The 23,699-nt window shown below is 47.8% G+C and overlaps 2 long non-coding RNA genes across 12 annotated transcripts in view; both read right to left on the reverse strand.

Annotated features, from left to right (window-relative positions):
* LOC104140788 (uncharacterized) overlaps positions 1-4,858 on the reverse strand; it is a 46,524-nt gene extending 41,666 nt beyond the window's left edge. For all 11 annotated transcript variants that reach the window (XR_693390.2, XR_693389.2, XR_693383.2 and 8 more), the window contains exon 1: positions 4,569-4,858. This is a non-coding gene — a long non-coding RNA (uncharacterized lncRNA). The remainder of the gene's footprint in view (positions 1-4,568) is intronic.
* An 8,191-nt stretch (positions 4,859-13,049) lies between these two features.
* LOC138062035 (uncharacterized) lies at positions 13,050-19,511 on the reverse strand. The gene is made up of 4 exons (XR_011136012.1): positions 19,394-19,511; positions 17,431-17,720; positions 15,417-15,960; positions 13,050-13,087 (listed from the first exon to the last, which is right to left on the reverse strand). It is a non-coding gene; the product is annotated as an uncharacterized lncRNA (long non-coding RNA).
* Between the last annotated feature and the right edge of the window lie 4,188 nt (positions 19,512-23,699).

Raw genomic sequence — 23,699 nt, forward strand, 5'->3', positions numbered from 1 at the left:
TTAGCGAGGTGGAGCGTGCCTAAGAGGCTGAGGACACTGCCAGGCTGCATCCTACACGTCCCATCCAGCCAGGAGTCCTCAGGCTGGATCTGGCTGGAAGACACAAGGGTGGTGGATATCCTATGGCTTTGTTTCCTCTCATCTCTCAACCAGTGTTCAACTACTCAGGGATTTAGGAACACGGCGGGACTTAAAGCCTTTCAACCTTCCTTTACACAGGATATGAGGCAAGAGCAACATCTCACTCCGTGATCATAGAGAGACCAGCCACAGTAAGATCTTAAAAAAGGCAGGAGGATACTAATGGAATGCAAGTGATAGATGATAATCTGCTTTTGGTTTGTTTGTTTTTTTTTTCTAGTCTCATTTCTTAGTCTAAAAATGTATGTCTTCAGTGAAAACTCAGTTTAGCTTTACAAGCTTTGCTTCTTAAGAAATTGGCTCAATTTTAGCATTATTATTTTATGAAAATGAGAGTAAGATCTTGCCCCTTCCAGTAAATTATACGACTTTCTACTCAAGGTTTTAAACCAATTTAGTGAGCACCCTGAAAGCCCTTGTGTAGACATTTCTTACTATGGTAACACAAATGAGGTATAAATTTCACCTTTAGCTAAGTCAGCGCAGATTTAGATAGTTGTGTAGGAAAGGCTAAACAAAACCACAAACCCTACCATTCGTCCACTCCCTAGATTATTTTCCCAGACCTGGTTTGGGAGCACAGTCCCCAGGCTCTCACCTCTCCCAAGTCAGAAGCACATAACTTACCATAGGTACAACCCAGAGGCGAACTGCTGCTTGGCCCTGCCCTTCCCCTTCACAAAGAAGCTGGTCCGTAGGCCCAAATCATCTCTTCCCAGCCTCTAATTAGGGTTTTCTGCCTGAGCATGCACACCACAAAGACACTGGCAAAGAACAACCCTTCACCCTTTCCCAGCCCACCCTCCCTTGTCTTCCATCATTTGCTACAGTACATTTCTTCAACCTCCCTCCATCAACTCCTTTTCAACAGCATTTCCATTCCTGCTGCCAGATGAATGCTTAGGAGCACGGAGACAGTAAAACATTGCTGTAATGTCCCTTGCTGATGCATAGTCTCCTCCCATTATTGGTACAGCAGCATCAGGTTACACGCCGTTAATAGCCTTTCCACTTGTTTATAGCTTCTCTGGCATCATTCCTGGATTTAGCACTGCTGTTTTACTTCCCCTTACTGCTTTGGGGACGACCTCCCTTCAAGCAGTGGGACACTCGTGCCGTGCGTGCAATGTGTAATTCAACATGCGGGAACTGGTAGGGGGGCATTACCAGCAACAAGCACATCAAAAACACATTATGTCAGTGCCAGTGAACCTAATCTTGAATTGTGTGGGTTGTTTTGGTTTCTCTCTTTTTTTTTTTTCTTTTTTTTTTTTTCTCCTGTGAACATGAGTGAATAATTCATAGGCAAACCATTGACATGATAAATTCCTCCATTTCTTCACTTTTGTGAATTGGCTGTGAACAACTTCCCAATTCCTCCCTTCCACATTTTCATTATCCAGAATTATTCACTAAACAATGGCCTACAATAATTCTAGGGAGCAAATTCTCTGATGGGGACGTCTGTGCTGACGTCAGTGGAATTAATGCCTGCAGGAGCTTTCGTTCAGAGGCAACAGGCCATCCAGAAGCTTTTCATCACAAGGATTTGGGCTCTAGGTTTTGAGCCATGCTGATTAGCTGTGTCAGAGCACAGAGGTTGGACGGTCCTGTTCGCTCTTCCACTAGACAAGCAGAGTTCTGCAAATCAGGTATCCATAGTCAATACTCATGTTTACAAATTAACAGTGGTTTGAAATTGCTGAGATGCAGTGATATCTTGCAGTGGCGCTTCTAGCAGCACTCTGCCAGCATGTTTCGTCCCTGGCCCTGCAGGGCGGATAGGAACAAAGTGGGTTTTCTACATTTCCATTTCAGCTGCTGCAAAAGAGTCCTTCCCTTTCCAGGAAAACTCCTCACAGTGCCATACAGACCCCCTAAATCCACTGCCCGCCTCATCAGTAGAGCTCGCTGCCTTTGATATTCAGGGGAATTGAAAGAAAACAACTGAAGGTTTGCTTTTAGTTTCATGGGAAAAATTTGAAAGTGCTGTTGGCTCAGTTCTGCACTTCATTTATTCATTTACAGACTGACGCCAGCCCCATATGAACAATTGAATGTCTTTGGTATACTCCAGCTCTGCCTCAGGAAAAGTCCTCGATATTTATCTGCCTGCAGTCTCCAGTAAGTTAAAGCTGGCTGACCTAAAATACAGAAATCTGAGGAACCTCTCTGGCTGATGATTCTTGGTATCTGAAAGGAATTGTCTGGGGTGTATTTGCTGTATTTATTTATTGTAAATGAGGCATCTGACACAGTGAGATCATAAGCAATTTCCAGCTCTCTCCAAATCAACAGTAGGGTTCCAATTCCAAGCTTCACAATATAATCAATTGTCCTGGAAAACTTTCTGTGCTGATTGTCAGTAATTTGCAACACATAACCGAGAGGGAGAGAATTGTTTGCAATTCTCCCCTTCATCTGCTCAGGAAGATCACCCTGTGTTGTGCAGCCCAACAAGACTGTCATGACCTTAAAGACCTGCAGATCTGGGGTCTCCTTTCCCTGAAATGTTTTGGGTCAGTGGTAAAATATAAATACCATATTTGTATTTCCCATTCTATCATGGTCAAGATATTAACTTCTTTGGTCATTTCTCTGAGTCAGCTCTTCTCCACATCAAGTCCCTGCATTTGGATTTAGATTAATTCCTGTCATCATTCTAGACATACATGTCTACAGAGATGATAAAATTTGGTACAAATAACAACGGCTCATAAATGCAATCCTGATTTCTGCAAAAATTCAGATCTTTCCTTGCTGCAAAATCTCTCTAGTTATTTGTTCTTCCATTACACAGAGGTGAATTTCACGCCGAGGAAATACAACTGCACACTGGCGAGGTTTAGTTCGGTGATGCCACAGATAGATAACTGCCCAAGCAAGCTGAAAAGAGCTCCTTGACAGCTGAAATCTTCAGATATGTTCCTCTTTAAATCTCTCCTGTGGTGTATCGCTTCCACCCACTCCACCATCTTGCAGCAGGGCTGCATGAATGTTGCTAACAATTTGAAACCTATTCCCCTTAGATGCAAGAGTTCCTCATATGCTTTGTTGCTAAAAGCAAACGTCCCGCAAGGGATGCTGTGCCTTCAGCTTGAACTCTAGCAGATGGGAAGGAGGTGAATGCTAACACCACGCAGTGACGTAGCAGAAGCTCACTTCAGAAGGCACTGGCACTGTGAAGGCAGGCAGATCCCTCAGCTAACACATGTAACGAGCTCATCAGCCTGATCCCACGTTTCAGCAAAGGATCAGGGCATATCCATGGCTATATACTTACAGTCCCGTACTCAGGAGAGACGCCCCTGTGCTACAGAATGGATTATTTCTAATACGGTGCTGCTTTCCCTGCCCACTACTCTCCGATCCTAGAGTCTTGGAAAATCCCAAATCCAGCTCAAGTACCCCCATCATGTAATTTATTATCAATCACTAACTAGTCCGTCATGCTTAAGCCAAATAAATACAAAATTCAGAAAGAGAAAGAAAGAAAGAAAAACAGACCATGGTGTTTAGTCCAAGACACCACAGCCGTGCTATTTTTTCCATTAATACAGGCTGCTGTTATGTGCCTGAAGTAGTGGCATCATTTTAGATCAAACTGCTGCCTGGAGAACTGCAGATGGCTGATGAAAAGGTCATTATCCCTTGTCCTTTCACAATGCAAGTAATGGCTATGGCCTGGTGCCTCAGTTTCCTCTTTTGGAGGAGGTAATGTGACAGCTTTGAGATAAGAGAATAAGAAGCACTCAGCAAGAGTGAGGAGTCTGTGCTGTGCTTCTGCTTCATATTGGCAGGAACTGGCAGCTTTATGCTACTGATTTACGTCCAGGGGTTCAGAAAGCAATAGCACAAATCCCCATTTTAGAAAGAGAAAAACCTAAGGACAAAAGATAAAGTTCAGATTCTTTTGGCATTTAACCCCTGCTGATATCAAGGATGGCTAAAGCCCTCTAAAAACCAGCGTGCCTCTCTGCACTGCTTCATGCAGCTCTCTGCAGGCACCCAAGCTAGAGCCAGAACCAGACGCGAATACTGGTATTAGCAGGGTGCTGTAGGTGAGCTTGCTGGAGATGCAGGGCTCTTTAGCCAGGGCACGGTACCATGCTCACATGGTCGCGTTGGTGCTGAAAGCCAAGCTGATATCTCAGCACAAAGTTGCACTGCACGGTCTACCCAGGCCCTAAATCAAAGTCCACCGTGAATCCGGGAGCTGAACCCAGAGCAGAACCCAGTCATGCAGCTCCCCGCTCGTTACCCGACCTCTGAGCCTCTCAGTGCTGATACCATTTGCAGGTAACCTTGCACAACAGACCCACATATCTGACATGTGCTATGTTATTGCCCTCTGCTGAAGATGCTATGGGAAAGCAGGAAAATATGACTCTCACCCTCTCTGCTGGGCCCTGGAGGACTAACCTTACCTGCTCAGGGTAGAAAATACTTGCACGCCTTCTGACCTCGCTTGATGCATTTGCAGGTCCTCCTAGTGTGAGCTGGCTCTGGGCTTCCTTCGGCAGGGAGAGTCAGATCTCCATCAATATTCAAGGCACACAGCAGGCAGGGAGACAAGAGACGGGGAGGGAGAGCCTCTCAGCCACAACAATATGAATGAATCTTGCTCTGAGGCAGAGGAGGAAGACGGTTAGTTGCAGGGTCTGTGCTCTGCTGCAGGCATCAACCACACTCTAACAGAGTCCTTCAGTCCCCTGTCCCCTGGCCACCCTGTGCTTGCTTTGTGCCCCAGCCCAGGACTGGAGGCCCTGGAGCTGTTCCAGGGCTTTGCACGCCACAAAGCAGGCACAGTTCTTTTAATTAGACTGAAAATGTAAATAAGCATGGCATGTGCCCAGGCCCCTCCTGCCGAGCCCACGAAGAAGTGCTGCATGCTTTTTGGATTGCTGTCGGTAAATGGAAAGGACGTTTGGCACCAAGACTGCCAGCAGTGGGTTCGCAGACAGGTTCAGTGGTGCCTGATGAGTAGCAAGCACTGTCTAGCTGATGATACCAATCAGCTCCCACATCAGCTCCCTGGCATTAATAAGCATGGGGCCCTACCTCTACCTAGCTGAGGGACCATCCCACTGTTATCTGCTGGGACCACAGATGAATAATCCCCTAGGACCAAGGTGACCATCTTGGTACAATCAAAATCAACCTACCCATCCATCCCCACACATTCCTGGCCATGATTCCAACCACACATCCATCCTTCCCCCTCCACACTCTTCTGCTGTTTCTTCGGATAAAGAAATTGGCTTTTATCTTGTCCTATCCACGCCACAGAAGTCCCTCTATGCTTTCTTCCCATAGGTATCGTTCCAGCCCCAGTGTTTCCAGCATCCAGTGAGGACACAGGCAAGCAATCTGCAAGAGTGGGACTGAAAAAATTCACTTGTCCCGTGTCTGGGAAGTTGATATACAAGCTCCCATTGTGCACCAGAGAAGGTGCTTTGAATAGGGAGGACTCAGGCTAGGATCCAGGGCAGCCTGATCCTTGTAGAGGTCTTTTCAGAGACATTAAAGGGCCCTTGGTTAGGTCCATACCAGGTTCTCTTGCTGCTGGGGAGAAAAAAGCATGTTTATGCATTGCTGGGTTTCAGCTTCAGTTTAATCCTTTCCTTTTGTTGCTGTTACAGAGTTAAAACTGACTGGTGCTGCCAAGGAACAAAGAATGCACCAGAATAGAGTCAGTGACCCATCCAGTGCATGAGACACTAATAAATATAGATCCTAATTATTACTAACCCCGAGTTAAGATAAAGTCTCCTCTTTTTACTGGGTGCAGCTCATGCTACTTCAAAAGGCCAGGCTGAGCCATAATTTACGTTCTATTTGCCCAGTAAATACCAGGCTGGCTTGCCCCCTGCCAGTGCTGGACAACCCTGCAGCATGGGGCTGAATCACACCACGCAGCGCATGGTGTGGCCCTGCGCTAATAGAGCAACGCTGGTGCAGGCAGTGCCCGGGTAACGGTGCAATGCTGAGGACATGATCAGTCATTGTACTATCTTCTGACTCATACACTAACAGACATTGTGTCCTCCAAAGGGTCCAAATAGCAAGGAAGATCCAGCAGGCCTGCGACCTCAACCTGCCAGCCCTTCACAGTCTCAAATCCCACCCACCATCCTCTGAAACTGAGACCATGAATAAAAATTTGCCTTTCCCTCCAATTTACACTCGCACTCCTCTCAGCTCTAATTAAAAGGAAGGAAAGCGCATGCTCACAGCAGGCAGAAGCATCCTGTGGTGCGATAGGGCTGAGATTCACAGTGCAGCGCTCTTTCCTTAACAGCGAGGTCCTCCTGGGACCACAAGAGCCCTTCTGGCAGTGCAGGGCTAGAAAAGGCTCGTCAGTGAGTTGAAGCCCCTGCACCATCGCAGCGTGCCCTGGCTGTGATAGCTCAGCTCACTCTCCAGCCCTCATTACCATGTCATAAGCCAGTTGGCACTGCTGATTCTGTGGTGCTCTGGAGCACCCTTATCTCTCCAGGAGAGGCTTTCATTGCAGCCCTCAAGCACTAGGAAATGGAGATACTCAACTTGCTAATGCTGCTCTGCAAATCAATCAGAGGAGGAGGATGGGGAGGGGAACAGCGTGTCCCTGTCTGTCACTCCTTGGAGGCTTCGCCCTTCACCAGTGACAGCTTATTAATTCCCGGACAAACTCAGGGAAAACTGTTGCCTCTGTGGGATGTTAAGCAGGGAAACAGCCAAGAAGTTTAGCCCCTGCCTCGGAGCACCCCGATCTGTGAGAAATACAGCCACCAGCCAGCATGGGGGTCACAAGGATGCAGAGGGCTTGGATGATGTTATCCGCAGGTACCTGAGATAGGATCTGTGCTATACAGGCTGTAAATCTGTGGGTTTCTTTTGTCAGGAAGCTGTCTCCAGCCTGGGCTAAAAATTTCCCTTGGGTGAAAGGACGAACCAAGCCTTGCTAATGCCCAGCGCAGGGGATTGCCGTCCCCACTGTGTGCAGGAGGGGTTACAGCAGGTCTGGGTAGCTTTGGTGCCTTGAGATGGACCCAAGCTTGCCTGGATCACAAGTACAATGAAAACACGATAGTGTCATGGGCTCCTAGCTCCTTGGCCATTATAGGAGGCTCCTGGCAGACCCACACCAGCCTAGTGGCCCACATTTCCACACCTACAGCAAAGCCCCGGGCTTCCACACCCCGGGCTGCTTTGGTGAGAGCAGAACACCGCAGGGCAGGGAGAAACTATTTGCCCCCTAACCACAGCACCGGCCTCCAGGGACCCAGGGAGGGTTGCAAGGGTGCCCTCTCCCTCCTCTCCCCTCCCTGCAGTGCAAGGCACCAACCTGGCCTCCTGGCTGTCGCTTCTCTGCTGGCATTTTGAGAGTCACATCACTGAAGTCACCTCTCCACGTCACGGGAGCTCAGAGGCAGATTTAACAAGCCTTTGCTTTCTTCAGCTAAGAGAAGCCTCAAAGAAGCTTGGTCTCAAGTGCCCTGAGGGGCTGGCAGGTCTCTCTGCTTCTGCCATCATCCCCACAAGAGGACAGATCATCTCCCCAAAAGGGTCTAGCAGGCCAACTGACAGCAAAAGCAGAGTGCCAGTGATCGGGGGGACAACACGCCAAAAGCACATGAGGATGCATTTGTCCTTGCTAGATCCTGTCGAAAGACCACCCTCCTCATGGGGCATGGCAGGTGACGTCCTGCTATGTCTTGCATTTTCCTGCATGAGGCCACATGCCAGAAAAAAAGGAAAGGGACTGAACAGTGGTGACACAGTGGCCACAGTTCATGAGACCCTGCAGCACTTCCAGGGGCTTCTCTGCAGGAACCTGAGATGTTAGTCATGTCCCAGCCCAGCTCCTCCCCTGATCTTCTCTCCCTCCTGGCTGGCATTCACATGCACCTCCTGGCACTTACCCACTCACGTCATGGGTCTGGAGCCACCAAACCCAAGAGATAGGCCCCAGCTAGCACCTTGCTTAGGCTGCTTAATATTTTTTGCAATGCAAGTGATATTGGGGGAGTGAATCCTGGTTTAAATCAGTATGGAAGGAAATGTAAGCCTGTAGCATTTTAAATCCAGAGGAGCAAACCCTCGCAAAAGAGAGGGAAACCAAATCCATTATCAAAATCAAGGGAAATGAGCATTTTTCTCTCTTGTAGCAAGGTCACTAAAAATGGAAGCATCACATGGGATCACTAGGAAACAAGTAGAGTAAATAGCCAGTGGACAGAGGGTCTCTTCTACTAATGAAGGAGTCCTACCAAAAACACATAGGCATCATATAAATTATCAAATAATGAAATTCCAGTTAATTTACTGTCTGGTCAGTCACAGCCCACCTGCTGTGCTCCTGAGCCTGGCCAATAGCATTAAGAAAGAATTACTTTCCAGGGCAGCTGGATGAAAATTAGGTCTGGATCACTTCTTTCAGAAAACAAGACCTTCTCTAGAACAAGGTAGGGCAAATGCTGCAGCCCCATGTCCCCATCTCCCCTGAACATACGTACACTACTAGGACCCTGCAGGCCTCACCTCTGCTCCCTGCTCAGTATAAAGAACCAGCTACCTGCACACCGCTGCTCACTCATGGCAGCATGGGCGTCTGGGACTGCAACCTGAGACCCAAAACAGAGAATTTGCCACTAGTCTGAGGACAAGGAGCCAAACACTAAGGTCAGAAGTTTTGCTTGGTGGGCCTTACTATGCCAGGAGCTCTTAGGAGCTGCTGACATGCAAATACTCCAGCCAGTGGGAGTCTGTCACCTCTTAGTTTTAGGGCTGAAACAGGTCAGAGTTGCAATCCTGCGGACCAAAGAAGAGCCCCTCAATTCAACCTTCCTCCCCCTCATAACCATAAGCTCCACCTCCAAGCTCAAGTCCACCCACTCCATATTGACCAGCATCCTGTCTCCAGCAGTGGCCAACGGCAAGTGCCTCAGAAAGGGCACAAGAACACATTGACAACTTGGGGTGCTTCCTGAAGAGTCTTCCAGAAGCTGTCTCTGTTTATCACAACCTGGAGGGCGGTTCCAGAGGAAGAGAGATTACAACTGCCCCCTTTGCTCAAGTGATGCCTTGGGCCCACTAGTAGAAAGAGACAAAGTGAGAAGTCTGGGGGCAACTTTCCTTTTGAAAGGGGCTGCAGTGATTGAAGAAAATGACAGAGTGCAGGATCGGGATTTGCACCTACAACCCTGAGTGGGTTTCAAGTATGAATCGCCTTATAACGGCTCATGGCTATTATCCTTCTCCCTCTGAGGCATCAAGCTATTGGCACTTCATAGCACCAAATATTCAGCATGCTCTGTATAATTTTAAAACCATTATGTAAGCTGCTCTCTCTCTCCCGTCTCTCGATGTCTCCAATTGGTGTGTCAGAATGTAATTAGCTTTTGATGGGATGTTAAGATTCCTTGAGCCCCTGTGGAGAGGCAGCATGGGGAGAGGCGAGGCAGTGGATTGTGATTGTCACTCCCTATGGTAAATGCTCGAAGACCCTGGAAGACTCATTTACAAAGATATAAGATAAAATAAATAAAAAAATCCAAAAGCAACAGACTCAGTAGGCTTTAGTTTAATTGACTGAATCACTGAAATTTTTTTACCTCTGCGCTCTCTCCTACTTGGAGAGAAAGGGAAATTAACTGTCTCATGGCCAACAGAAGAGTGCTACGCTGCAGCAATGGTCACAGTCCTATTGCAGACTCAGCTGGAGAGGCTTGAGTAAGCCTTGAGCTATTTGCTCCTGGCTTTCCAACACAGGCTATGCTGCAAGCTCTGCTGCTAGAACAGATCACGTAAGCACCCCTCCAGTCCATCAACTCCAGGACTAAGTCCTCCAGCAGTCTGCCATAAAGCCACTGACTTCTCACTGAACCCCATTCATGCCACGTAGGATGGAGGACCAGTGCCTTCAGGCAGGAAGTACTGCATTTTCAGAGCCTTCTCCATACCATCAGCCAAGCCCTGTGGAGGTGTAGAACAAGGCTGAGAATTCCCCCAGAACAAACTTTCTGCAATCTGGCTGGGCCTGAACTTTCACAAGAGCATCTGCCCAGGCCAGCCACAGTACATCGAGCATTTTCGTACCTACAGATGGTGCTTGTATCACTGAGCAGTATGTTTGTCTACGCATCGGCCCTGGCCCAAAGCCCACTCGAGTCCTCGGATGCTTTTCATTAACTTCAACAGGCTCTGGCTGAGGTCAGTTTGGTCAGAGTCTCCCCCGGTGCAGACACAAAGGCATTCAAATGAATCATACAGGATGCTCAAACACGCGTGCATTCAAATCAGCTATGCACATGCTTTCCCAAACACAAACCTACCACAAATTGCAAATGCGTGGGACCTGATATTATTAATACACCTCTGGCTCTGAATTAGATGATGTGAAACACAGACACATCCAATACAATAATGAGCCATTCCCATCAAATGCCAATTCAACTGGATAATGGGCCATATTGATTGCTTCAAGGGCCTGAGCAATTTCACTTGTCCTTGTAATGATTAATATGACATTATCAATATTATTTCTCTTCAGTGAAATTAATTCCCCTCACCCCACCCCTGTCCCTCTGGATGTGAATCCCTTCAAGTCTCCTTTCCTGCTGAGACAGAAGCTAAGGAGACCTCTTGAAGGACTGGACTTCATTCACTTCTAAAGTGTTGTCAGGCAATTGGATTTTTTTCTTTTACACTGCCACTGCCATTAATGGAAAGAAAACAATAAATGTATCTGGTCACCTAAGTAGTCAGCCTCCACTTTCATAGCTCTGCTGACATTTCTGTCTCTGGGCTGGACAGTAATGCATTCTACTTTAATTTTAGCAAATGCTTTCTTTATGATCAGAGACATTTTTCATTTGTACTTATTTGCGTCTCCCTTAAAATTCAATATTTCATACAGGGATGCTGGGTTATTACCTACTCCTCAAAATAAAACAAATGTGGCACAAGGATATTTCAAATGTTTTTCTCCAGCTTCCTCCAGCCAAGAGCAGCAGTCACCTTTCTGGCCACTTCCAGGCCAAGAGCAGTCAGTCCCAGTTTCAGGCCCCAGTACGCCGCAGCAGTGCTCCTGCCCAGCAGGGTACGGGAAGGACAAGGGGCTTCTCGGGATTCCCCCATACAGGACCACTCGTACAAGCAACCGCAGGGTTTTAACAAGCATTCATCACCCTGGGCTGAGTGCACGCGTGACTGCATTTGTTCCCTTGAGCAGAAGCCTTAAGCTTCATCCCGAGGAAAATCCTACAGAGGTCGTTCAGGCAGATGAAGACAGAGTCACTGTTTCTTAAACAGCTCTGCCCTATGACACTGACCTTCCCCATCTGCCAAACCAGCAGGAAACCGTGAATATCAGAGGCAGGGCAAGATCAAGATTCCTGCTGTTTTTAAGGGTTTGCATTTCTCAAGTGATCTGAATATAAAAGAGTTACACTGATGAGATTCCCTTGCAACAACCTCTTCCTCCCTTCCCTTCCAGGTTACCCCCAAGAGATTCATGTAGGAGCACAGTGGAGCTCTCAGGGCATACGCACTGAGTTGGATTCGGAGACTTCAGACATTAGTTCTGGGTCCAGAAGAGGCCTGTGGCAGTGTAGCAAATCCGCAAAAGGCATCAGACAAGGTCTAAACACTTTGTCCCAGAGCTATCGCCTATACTAGATGCAGTTACCTTCGAAATAGCCAGTACTTTGACACTCCCGTAGTCCTAACACAAGTGCTCACCAGTTTTACAACCTACCTGGAAAAAAAGTTCAGCATTTCCTCTGGCCAGGGCAGCTTATATCAAAGCGATACTGGCTCCTCTCTCTGCTGTGCCTTTCCTGGGTGTCCAGTCCAACTCCCATGCAATAGCGTTTGCTGCCAGCTCACCATCCCCACTACCAAAACCACTTCATGTAAAGGTTGCGCTCAGGACCTGGGCCTCTTGGAGGATAACTATCAGATGCTCTCACCTGGATATTCCTCTCATCTCTGGCATGAAATAAGAATTGACAAAGGAAGTGGGAAGGATATATACATAGCAATTTTCTAATTTTCTAAGCAAATTTGCTTATAGCTGCTGAACAAGAAAGCCCAAAACTTCAATAATAGAGCTTCCAGACAAGCACAGGAACGACAAGAGCTCTGAATTCAAACATGCTTCTGCCCTAACCTAGAGGGACCACTTGAAAGGCTGAAGGAAATGTTCGTCCTTCTTTGGCCAGTACGTTTAGGCTGCTGAGAAAGGCTTCTAGCAAACAGTGCCTATGTCGCTGTTTCTGACAATGCAAGTATCTCCCCTCTGGGGCCTGGTCTGAGACTTCTGAAGTGTTCTGAATCCATCCTTTGAGTGACTTGAGTCAATAAAATGGAGGGAAAGGTTTTGCATATGGGCAGATAAAGGTTTTGTGTGCTAGAGACTGTGTCTCCCTATGAACACACACTTTAAATAATTATTCAACATTTTATGGCATGAAGAGCCCATTCGACAACCTGTGTGCTTGCACAGGAGGATGGAAAACCTGGGTGTATTTTCTCAAGATAAAAAAAAGCCCGCCCTGTTATTCTCTGAGAGCAGGAACGAGCACAAGAGCTTCTCCCCCAGCTTCACTGTGATCTCCCGTAACAGCAGCACAGAACAAAAGGTTTTGTCTCTGTTCAAGGAAGGGAGGGTGTCCTAGTTCCTGCATACCTGCTTTTGCAGCTGAAGCGCTGGGGCACAAACGCTCAGCCTCATTTCTCTGTTGATTGCTATTGTCTGCTGAGCAGTCTTTGGAAGCGGTGAGCAGCTCGGGTAGAGGAAATGTGATGGGAAGGTCCTGGGGGGAATCAGATTCCTTCCTCCTTTGCCGAGGGACTCCAAACCTTGAATGCCAATGGTTTCATATCCTCCCCAAGCTGGCAAGGGAGGGACTAGCCTCTTCCCACACAGTCACTGTCCTTACACAAGGAGCACCTTGCTCTGTGAGAGAATCAGAAGAAACCCATGGAGCTGCTGGAGGAATAAGATAGTGCTCAACGTCAGAGCAGCAGAATCTACCCAGAAGCAATTTTACTTCTACTATGCACATCTACAGATTTCTGATTATATGTGACGCATCAGCTTAGCTTTTTCCTAGCAAGATTGTCTGCTGCTCAAGCAACTGCCAGAGGCACTGCCATGGGCAGCTGATGTCAGCAGGCCAGATCTACCCATACCCAAGGCAAATGATTGCAGTGCTAGGGGCTCCATTGGACCCCAGTCTCAGCTAGGCAAAAATCTAGCAAAGTTCCTTTGAAGTCATCTCTTCCTTTTCATGTTCTTTTGCTTAAATCATTTCTGGTAGCTTTCGAGGACATATCATCATCTTAGTCATTGGCTTAAGGTCCATTTAAGAAGCTAAGACTTGTTATCTCCTTTTTTTCCTGCTCTCCAGCTTTCACCTAAACCTGATTCTCTCTCTCTCTCTCTCTCTCACACCCACAGAAGTCCCAAATTATTTTGGTTTCCAGTACCAAGAACTTCATTCTATTCAGCTGCCATCTTCAGACACAATGGAAGATACAGTGCAGTTTTTTAACATCCGTAAAGCCACTAGATCTGCTCTTTCATATATTTATTAGACAGTGTCAGAAAACACCGCCTGTCATGAGCAGTACCTGAGCATCCCAGCTTCAGTGCACTGCACTGTTCTGTGTGTCAGTCTCTCTGGAGCCACATCATTGAAGGGCACATTTTCTGATGAATGAGAAGAGCCTGGCAATAACAAGCCATAAAACTAAACTGCATTAAGAAACCCCCTAGACTCATCTTTCCATATCTAATTAATTTAATGCTGTTAACTAGCCCTATTGCCCATCCTTTTCAGTTTCTATTATAAGCTTTTTAATGGAGTTGGAAGGAAAATTGACTGTCCCTTGGTGGAGGTGAGTGACATGTTAAATATCAGTCCCAAGAAAAGTTAGACTCGGTATTAAGAAAGGAAAAGAAATTAGAAAGAGAAGTAAAGGATAAAAGACCTAATGAAGTCTCCTATGATGAAGAACATATTCTGTGCCCTCACTGCAAGATAAACCTGATTTGAGCTTCTGATCTCTTCAGTGCCTGCCAAGAGGAAGCTAAGAGATGAGCTGGCTCTTAATCAAAATCAGCTCTGTCTGTCCAATGAGCCTGATGACACCAACACATGAAAACCATGGAGATAACAGAGGGTTCCCAAGGGCACAGAGCTGACAGCAGAATTTCGTCAGTATATTGAAACCACGTGAACCACCAACTGTTTCTCCAGAGAGGTTTATGCCTCCTGGTTTTTGTCTCCACTTTCTGCTCTCATCTGTATCATCTCCTACACACAGAGATTCTTCGCCAACAGGCTGGTCCTGAGGAACAGAGACCAGATGCAACAACAGGACTCCAAAACACCCACGAGAGTAGAGACAAGGCTGCCTGCTTTGCTTACACCTTGTAAATTGGGAGGGAAAAGGGATTAACTCACATTAGCGCTGGAACAGCATAAAAGTACATATGCAAAGCTTTTGGAGGAGCCCAGAGCTAGAACAGAAGGGCCTAATATAGGGCACTGAGTAAGGTCATAGAGAGGTAACAAGAGATGCCTCAGGTTATGGATATGATGCAAAAACTGCTCAGAGAAACTCCCGTCCAGAAGGGAGCATGGGAAGAGCTGATCCTGATCGACTGGGTAAGGTTTCTCGTAGTCCTGTTGTCTGTGATTTTGAAGGACTGGGGTTTTGAGCTCTTTTCAGTTCTTTTGGGTGGGGGGAAGGGGTAGGCATCAAATGTTAATCCCACAAAGTCTCTCCTGGCCTCATGCAATCCTTGCAGAGGCAGGTAGAAGACCTAGCAGTATTAGAGGAGAATGGAAAAGTCAAACCAAGGATGCGTTAGCAACTGATTATAGTGCTACAAAAGTCAACATATATATAATGACTAAGTTTTTTTTACTAGACAAGTGTCAGCAGAAGTCCCAAAATCCAACCGCTCCATGCCAGTCAAGCTGGACAAAGTCACATTACTCATTCCTGATATGAGATGTACTTTCAAAATTCCTATGGCCTTCACATTGCTAAACATTTTAGTCATTCCTTGCAGCTCTCAAGTACCTACAAGCTTTCCCCTAAGAATATCGATGAGGTTTTTCTGATCCTAAGCCTAGATGTCTCTGGGAAGTTTGCTGACCTCTGTTTCACCACCTTTTTTTGACAGTGAAGCTCTCTCCCATGTCCAAATTGGCCTGTACTGGCTTTTTTGTTAATGTAGCTTCAGCTGTCACCTCTCTGAAGAATGCACTTACCTGCTTTATTAGTCCCTGGATCTTGCATTCACCTTCTCTGGGCAGCTCGGTAAAATGGATCTGTTTGTGCTTCTATTGATTTCAGGTTCTGTTAGCACTAATCGTCCTTCCTGTAAGTGGATTTCACACTGCTTTTGCTGAATACTGGTGTTACCTGGCCTCCTCCCTCCACACTGGCCTGGTGCAGCCTGGCAGGGGGGCTCTCCCATCAGCACACGCGTGCCTGTAAGTTTAAGCAGCTTTTCGCTCAGGTTCAGCGGTGGCTACACGTCAGTGTGGTCAGAAAGGTAGGTCTGAGCCTAGGCTCAAGCACGTGGGTGTAAACAGGGAGTGACACCACAGAAGTCCGCACAGAAGGAAATGGAGGTGCAGGACAGATGAGTGAGGCCGGCAGCCCAGATAAATCTGAACGTCCAGCAGCCGTTCCCTGCGTCCGGCTGCTCAGGTGTCACCCTGGTGTTTCATGGTCCCGGAATCGAAGCAACAGCAAGTCCCAGGACATTTCCACTCTGAAGAGAAAACTGCTGAAACACAGCAGTATGTGCTGGTGTTTAAACATTAAGGAGTCAATAGCCATTAAATCCTGATAAACACCCAAATGCAAAGTACTACATCTGGGAAACTAATAGGATTTTTAGAGTGGGAGGGGGCTTAAACTGCAGCAAAATCTGCCGGCCTGCTCTGCAGCCTTGTTCAGTTCAGGGCTGCCCTCAGGATGCTCTTTAGTGTGTGATGACACCAGCCTTTTTCTGCCCTGCTTAGCTGTCCCATTTAAGTGCCCATCACTGGTCCCTCCATACCTTTTGCTCCAAGCCACAATTCAGGGGAGGGCTGGTTAGTGAGACCAGCCAGCACAGACTGTATCAGGGAGATGCAGAGAGCCTCTGGGTACTAGAGCCCGGCAGCCTCAGTAAAAATACGTGTGCAAGTATGTGTGAGTGTGCGCGTGCACGCGAATTCCCTCTTCCCACTCCCTGCTGTATGTCTACAGCCCAGAGGAGTGGGCTTTTCCTTTCTGAAAAGGTCACAAGCACCTCTGTCCCCCAGAGCATCCCTCCTGCCTGTGTGAACTATTTACCCAGCCTCCGTGAAGAACAGACCCTTTCCCTGCACAGCACCCACTTTGTTGCTGCTGTTGCCTCTCTCAGAGCAGAGACAAGCAAGATACGCAGTCATGTCTTTTAAATACAAAATGTTCCTCCGAGAGGACATGAGTCTGCAGGTTGCCCGCTTCTGGCCCTTTTCTCATGAAAATCCTTAAGCATAGTGTGCTGCACCTTGCCAGGAACCAAGATGTGGTTCCCCATCTTCATTTCACAGGCAGTGGGGTAGTTCATGAGGCTCAGCAGTTATCAGCAGAGCTACCCAGAGTAAGGGAGGTGTTCATCTATGATAACCCTATGGCCATGTGCTGTTCAGTAATAAAAGGGGCCATTTACCCCAATTATAAGGAGCCCCTATTTAAAATATTGCACAGGCTCAAGCACCCAGCCCCGAAATGGGTCCAGTAGCGATGGGACCCAACCAGTCCAAAGCAGTGTCTGCTTGGGAGAAGCCATTTCTCTCTTGCAAGTGATGGGCTCAGACCCACAAAGCTCCTATGAAGGAGGATAGAAAAATATAGTAGAAGAATGGCCCCTGGAGCCATGGTGGCTCCAGAAGCGCATGGTGGCTGCTCTTTCATCGAGTCCACATACGCACAGGGTCTTTCTGAACAAGTCTGCACTGCAGTGTCCTGAGGAGACGTAGCTAACCAGGTTCTGTAGAGCATCTTACTAGCCTGGCCACTTTGCTTCTGGCACCTCCTGTGGAGCCAGCTCCAGGATTTTTGCCCTGAGGCACCACGAGATGGGAGTGTGCCCGCGTACCACAGAGGGACATTCCAAGAGTTTCCTTCTTGCAAATGCAAAGCTTGATCACTGCAGAGCGCTAGCAGCATGAGCTAGGCAAAAGACATTCATCCAGGAAGCACCATGTGCTTTAAAACAGAAGGCAAGCTGCCGAGAAAGGATACCAAAGGCAGTACTGCTTGGCTCACTGGAATGGCTTCAGCTTGGCTCCTGGGGTCAGACCAGCCCAAAGCCTCAGGATGACATGGCACTCGGCCTTCCCTCCTCAGAGAAGCTGCACCTTGGGCTGATCTCGCTGCTCATATGGTGGCCACAGACATCCAGGAAAGAACACCCCAGGGAAAACGCATGATCTTGGTGAAGATTTTAGATGCTCCTCACATCAGGCTGAAGCTCCTCTGACCCCTGCTAAATCCGATGCTGCTATCCACCAAAGGATGGGCTCCTCAGAAAACTGAAGTAGAGCAAAGCAGAAGCCGTGTTTTCAAGGCTCAAGAGGGAGAGAGCCTGAGAGTGACCATGCGTTATGTCAGCAATAAATGTCAGCAACTGAAAACAAGCTTCAATTTCTAGCTGTTGATTTTCAATAAAAATAACAGGTGAATCCTGCCAAGGATTAACTTGCAGGAAAGCTGACAAAGCTAATCAGTTTGGCTTTCCTTTAAACACTGCAGTACCCAAGCATCTAAAAAAAAATCTTACCTGCTTGTTACAGAAAAGACCCTTGTTCACAGTGTATTTCCCATGGCAGCACAGCGAAGAACAGCAGCTAACCCTTCCCATTGCCAGCCTTGCCCTCCTTGCCCTACAGAGGGGGACACGAGCCCTGAGATACAAAAAGTGAATCAAGGACACTCAGCCTCCAGTGGGAGAGCCCCCTTTACCCTCAGATGTTCTCTTATTTATAGCTTTTTTCCCAGTATTTCTATTTCTTAGTGTTTCTGTCCAATCCAGGTGTAAACGATTGAAGTAATAAAGTTCCCACCATTTCCCCTGGAAGATTATTCCATGGTCTAATAGACTCTGTCATTAATTTATTTTTTTTTTCCCTCCTGACAGCTGAAACTTGAAGCAGTTTAATTTCATCCCATTATGTCTAGGTATGAAAGGAAATGAGAAAAACCAAGAGACAATTGTACAGAAGACTGCAAGAGAGGGCCAGAAAGATCAGGCCAAGGGCAGACTGAGGCTCCCTGAGGCATGCGTGCAAGGTGGTGCTCAGGAGTGACAGACCCACTCTACTCCCACTGCTGTCCCCAGCCTGACGCAGGATATCGAATAGTCCAGATGTCTCCTCCCTAATCTCCGTTTTGGTCATAAACTGCTTGGAATAAGAACAACCAACCCAATAGGGCTGTGACTGCACTGAAAAGGTGTTCCGAGCAACCACTGGCTGCATAGAGAAAGACACAAAACCAAATAATTTTGCCTGCCTGAAAAATTAATCTGTTCAGAACTCAGGGGATAAAAGTTCAGGGTGCTCCAGCTGTAACAGAATAAATTTTCCCTTCCCTAATCAGGACATGTTATTGGGGAACAATTAAAACAAGTCCGGGGTAATTAAAAGTAATTAAAAGCTCTCAGTGGGAGTGAGATACTTGTGGGATGCTGCATAGCTGAGAGGCAAGGGGAGCTGTTTGCCTGCGCTGCTTGTCTGATCTACGGGAAGGTTATCGAGAGACCCTGGGGTTGAGGTATGGGAAAGCCACAGCAAGCTTTGCACCGGGGCTAGGGGTTCACACAAACCAGCGGGGAGCAGGCCCTAACAGCAAGGCAGGCTCAGGCCTTCATTTTGCCCACATCAGTCGTATTTCCCACCATAAAAGGCAGAGAAAGGTTTCTGAAGGAGCTTAGTGAGAACTGGGCTGAGGGTTGAATACTGCTGGGGAACAGCTATGCTCACGGAAGGACTCAGTGCTTAACTAACAGTGCTATCCCCCAAACGCAGCGGGATGAGACTACTCAACTTCCGACAGCAACAGCTGAGCTGAAACGAACAGCATGAAATGTGGTGGCGTTAGCCAGAATAACCGGGTGTCTGCATGCAAGCCCTTGCTCCCCAACAGGATGAACCCAAAACTACTCAAGCTGGGCCCACTCAGGTGACATCCCCACGACTGTACTTACAGCCACCCACATCAGCTTGTGGGGTAGAAGGATCCAGAGGAGCAGCCTTATCTCACGTCAGCCAGAGGAGATGGTTGCAGGTAGTGTTACTAACCAGAAGTGAAATGTGTGCCCTTAGTTACAGGATCTAGGAAGAAAAAGAAACAACTGGTGGAACCTAAAGATGATTTTAAATAGCAATCACTCTCTGGCAGAGTTCATCTTCTCTGGGTTATCTAGGAAGTCCAATAACTACGTGTTCATAGTTAGAAATGTGAGAAGTTTCGTAAATATCTGCTTAAAAGTTTTAAGAAAATTTCAACTACATCTAACTGTGCAACAATAGGTGGGGCTAGAACTACTACTAGTTGGCAAGAACAAGCGCAAACCAAGATGCTAAAACTAGACCCATAATCAGAGGTTACATCTAAATGGGACATGCTTGTTGTCGTCAAGATCAGTGCGTTTACATCCGTGCTTCCTAGCTCTTTATGGAGCCAGTCCACGTGACTGCTGAAATATTTTGTACACATTTAGTGTCTGGGAATGACTTTCACATTAATGTAGCATGATGAAGTCATGGCTCTTACTAGCAGCTCTGGACCAACATTCAGTGGTCCTTTGAGGTTTTCTCCTTCTGGCTGTACTGTACAACTAGTCTCCTTCTTAAATATTGCATTCTAAAGTGGTCAAATTTTCAAGCAAAACTGGATCCCGTGGCTTGTTGATTGAACCTAGGGCAGGGTCTCAAACACCCCAGCTTGTGCTCAGATGGGCCTGAGTCGTTGCTACATGGACAATTCTTAATTGCACTGAAAAGAAAAAGCAAACCAGAAAAAGCAGCAAGAGAGAACCAAAGACAAAACCAGCAGAATGAAACTAAAAAAAAAGTAGCCTCATTTGCATAATAGGTTTTTAAATTTTTTGTGCAAATTGTTGTGTAAAAATAATGCAAAGATACTGAGAGCTCAGCAGCCTTGCGAAATGGTGGTCTCTTCGCCCGGGTAATAAAACTGTTATTAAGATAGGAGGCAGTATGGGGAACGAGTGTGTCCCATTAGCCAGCTGGCACACAGGACCCATTACCCCTGAGGTGGCTAACAGTGTTTGGCAGTGATCAGTTTGTTGGATAGGTCGGCTGGGCCAGAGGCTTCTTCTGGATTCCGATTCAAACAGGAATCCAAAATCCTCAGTCCAGAACACAAAACCTGGCCTCTACATTTTGGAGATATCATTATCCCAGAGGTGGTCAGCTCCATTCTTATCCCTTTTGGCATGCTGGGCAATGCAGAAAAAAATTAGTTGCAACCCAGCTGCTTTTAATAAAATGACTGATATTCAAGCTATTCTGTTAAGGTTCAAAACAACCACTTTATGGCAAGGGCTCTTTGCAGGAGGTGATGGTTGTGAAACCACTGTCTCAGCTGCTTCTGACAGCAGAGTAGCAGGGGTAATAGCCTGAGAGGGACAAGAGTTTCCTTCCACTAGAGCAAAGACGCCCAAAGTTTGTAAATCTAGGTCCTCCTCGCTCATGCTGGCAATGTGCCAGCTCCCCAGCTGGGAGCTGGAGCTCAAGGCCTGCTTGCCTTCTGCAGCCACCTGCTCACACCATGCTCCTCCAAGGTGCCCAACTTGCCCAAAACCACAGGCACAAGAGCAGGAGGGAGGTACCTACACATTGCTGAGGGTTTGGGTCCAGGGGCCCAGTTCTGCCTCTGGGTGAATTCTCCCCTGGGAAAATTCTTCAGGGAAATTAATGACAAGTCAAAAATTAGGCTGAGGTTTACAGCTTCATCGCACACACCTCTGGCATCCAGGGGTCCCCTCAGAATTGATGATACTTCCGCCACGAGCAAGCATTGGCCAAGCCAGCTCCTCCACACGGCCGGTCACCAGGACCTTCGAGCATCTCCTGTCCTTCAAGGGCTTCTAAGGGAGAGCATGAGCCTGTCTTTAAACATAGAGTTTCTTCCTTGCTACCTTAAAGGGGAGAAACATCATTGTCAGGGACCATTAAACTCCTCTCTTAAAAACGGCAGCAGCAGTAGGCTTTCTGCTGGCTGCAGAGCTGTTATTGAAGCCCGGCGCCAATTGCCCTTGTCAGACATGCTGCTCCCCACGCTGGCTGCGGCCGGCAGCAGGCAGCCGGGGCCGTGCTGGTTTTAATGGAAAACCGTTCACCTCAGCTGTATTCAGCGCACAGTGTGAAGTGCTTCTCTTTGTGACTCACACCAAGTAATCCCAGCTTCCCGTTAAGATAATTAAGTTCTACTCAACGGTGCTACTGCTACAATTTAAGGCACACATGTGCGCACGTGCACACACCCCTGCAGAATGAGTAAAGGTTGGTTTGGTTTTTTTTTTTTCCTCCTCCCTGATAAAAATACTTGGCTTTTACCAGCTGAGGGTGTTTCTTCTCCCCTGGCAGAAGGGTGGCCATGGCTAGCTGAGCCCACTCGGCACTGAAGAGCCATTTCTGCAGCAGGACCCGGTGGAGATCCTGATCCCTTCACAGGGCCTGTTGGGCACGTGGAGGAGGATGGAGCCCTTGCTCAGAGTTCACAGCCCAACTAGACAAGACTGCGGCCGAGCAATCTGCCTTTAGGAGCGTTAGTTGAGGCAAAAATGGAGAATATTGAGGTGATGTCCTTATGCTGCCTCCATTTCCAAAGCATCCTTGGTGTGTCTGTAGGAGCAAACGTCCCATCCAGCTGGCCTGGCTCTTGCACATGCCGCACCATCATGACAAATGGAGGTGCGAAGGCAACGATGCTGGTGCCCTGGAGCTGCCTAGGGAGCACAAAAACTAACACATCCTCCAGCCCATCTCCGTATGTCCGGATTGCTACCGGGAGGCCCCATATGGCAAGGGCTGCTGGCACCCGCGAGGTATAAGAGCTGCTTAGATGGAGGCTGTCTCCAAATCCCATCTGCCCGTTCAGCGAGAGCACGGTGGGACTTTCCGAGGTGGCCTGACGGTGAGACAACAGCACTGGGAGAGCAGATGGGGTGCAGAGAGGCAGTCGCATTGCTAAGGCAGGGGCTGTGCTCGAGGGGCTCAGCGCCAAGGCTCCCACTGCAACCCACGCCAGCTGGCAGGATGGCTGCTTCCACGTGGCAGGGACACATGGTGAGGCAATTTCCAACCTGAGCATCTCAGGACAGGGTTGAATCCAAATTCAGGAAGCCACGACATCTCTAAGCATTAGAGCTCCTCCATCAAATTGCAATGATTTCACCCACGTTTCCCAAGCCGCTTTGTAAAACACAACTGCTCCATCATGGCAGTAGCTTATTCTGAGTCACAGGGACATGAAATGACCTACCCTGCAACTAAACACAGGCTACCCCATCCAGTTTCTGAATCGGGCCCATCTCTACAGTTCTGCTGCCCCTTCTGTGGAAACAAATTCAAACATGTTAGCATGAAAGAAAGGGTTAAATTCCTAAGTGAGCCAGTAATTACTTTTTTACTGTAGTTTTAAAAGGCCATTTGAGGCCCTACGGAGCAAATATTTTCCCTTTTTAATGACACCGTAATAGATTAAGAGGGACCTGTCTCCCAGCAAACATTAAACAAAGGAGATAGATTACCCTGGTGATTCGAGCGATTTAATCTCCGGTGCACAGCTTGAGCAAGGAGGCAGTGGGGAACGCAGCTGCAATAACTTTGGCGTACGAGTGGCACATGCAGGTCAGCCCAGATTTCCTTCGCTGCCCTTTCTAGTCTCCAAACAGATATCTTGTGCCAAGAAAAAACAGAAATTTCTTTTTCTGGGGAGGGGGAGAAGGGTTGTTATTGCAGACATTTTGGTTATTGCAAGATCTGGTCTGGGAGGAGGGGTAAAGGGGAAAGACAGCAGGGGAAAGGAAATATTTATCAAGCTTCAAAAGAAGCAGATGGTTACAATGGAAGGGAAAGTCTCACGCACGTGGGGTAACATGAGCACAAGCAGGGTTAGCCCTGTTCTTGCAAAGGCTTTTAAGTGTTCCTCCATAGCAGCCCACCCTGTCACTGCCAGCCCCAGGGTGCTCTGTGCAAATTTGGGTGCTCTGTACAGTGACTGCCCAGTCATTGGTGCAGTGAGGGCTCCTGGGAGCTTGGGAGCTGCTGAGTTTCCCTGCCAGCCCCTGCTTCATCAGTGCTTTGCTTCAAAGTTAGGCATCCAGCCAAGGCATGTGCTCCCAGGGCTGCCATCTGCCTGAGCTGGGCCACGTCCCCATCCCAGGAGGCCATCGCAGGACCTGGGCTGCATTAGGCAGGACGAGCACAGCAGCCCCTGGGCGCAAGCCCTCTCCTTCCAGCTCCAGTCACCAGTGGGGACCG

This window comes from Struthio camelus, chromosome 23 (genome assembly GCF_040807025.1).
Source record: "Struthio camelus isolate bStrCam1 chromosome 23, bStrCam1.hap1, whole genome shotgun sequence".
NCBI lineage: Eukaryota > Metazoa > Chordata > Aves > Struthioniformes > Struthionidae > Struthio > Struthio camelus.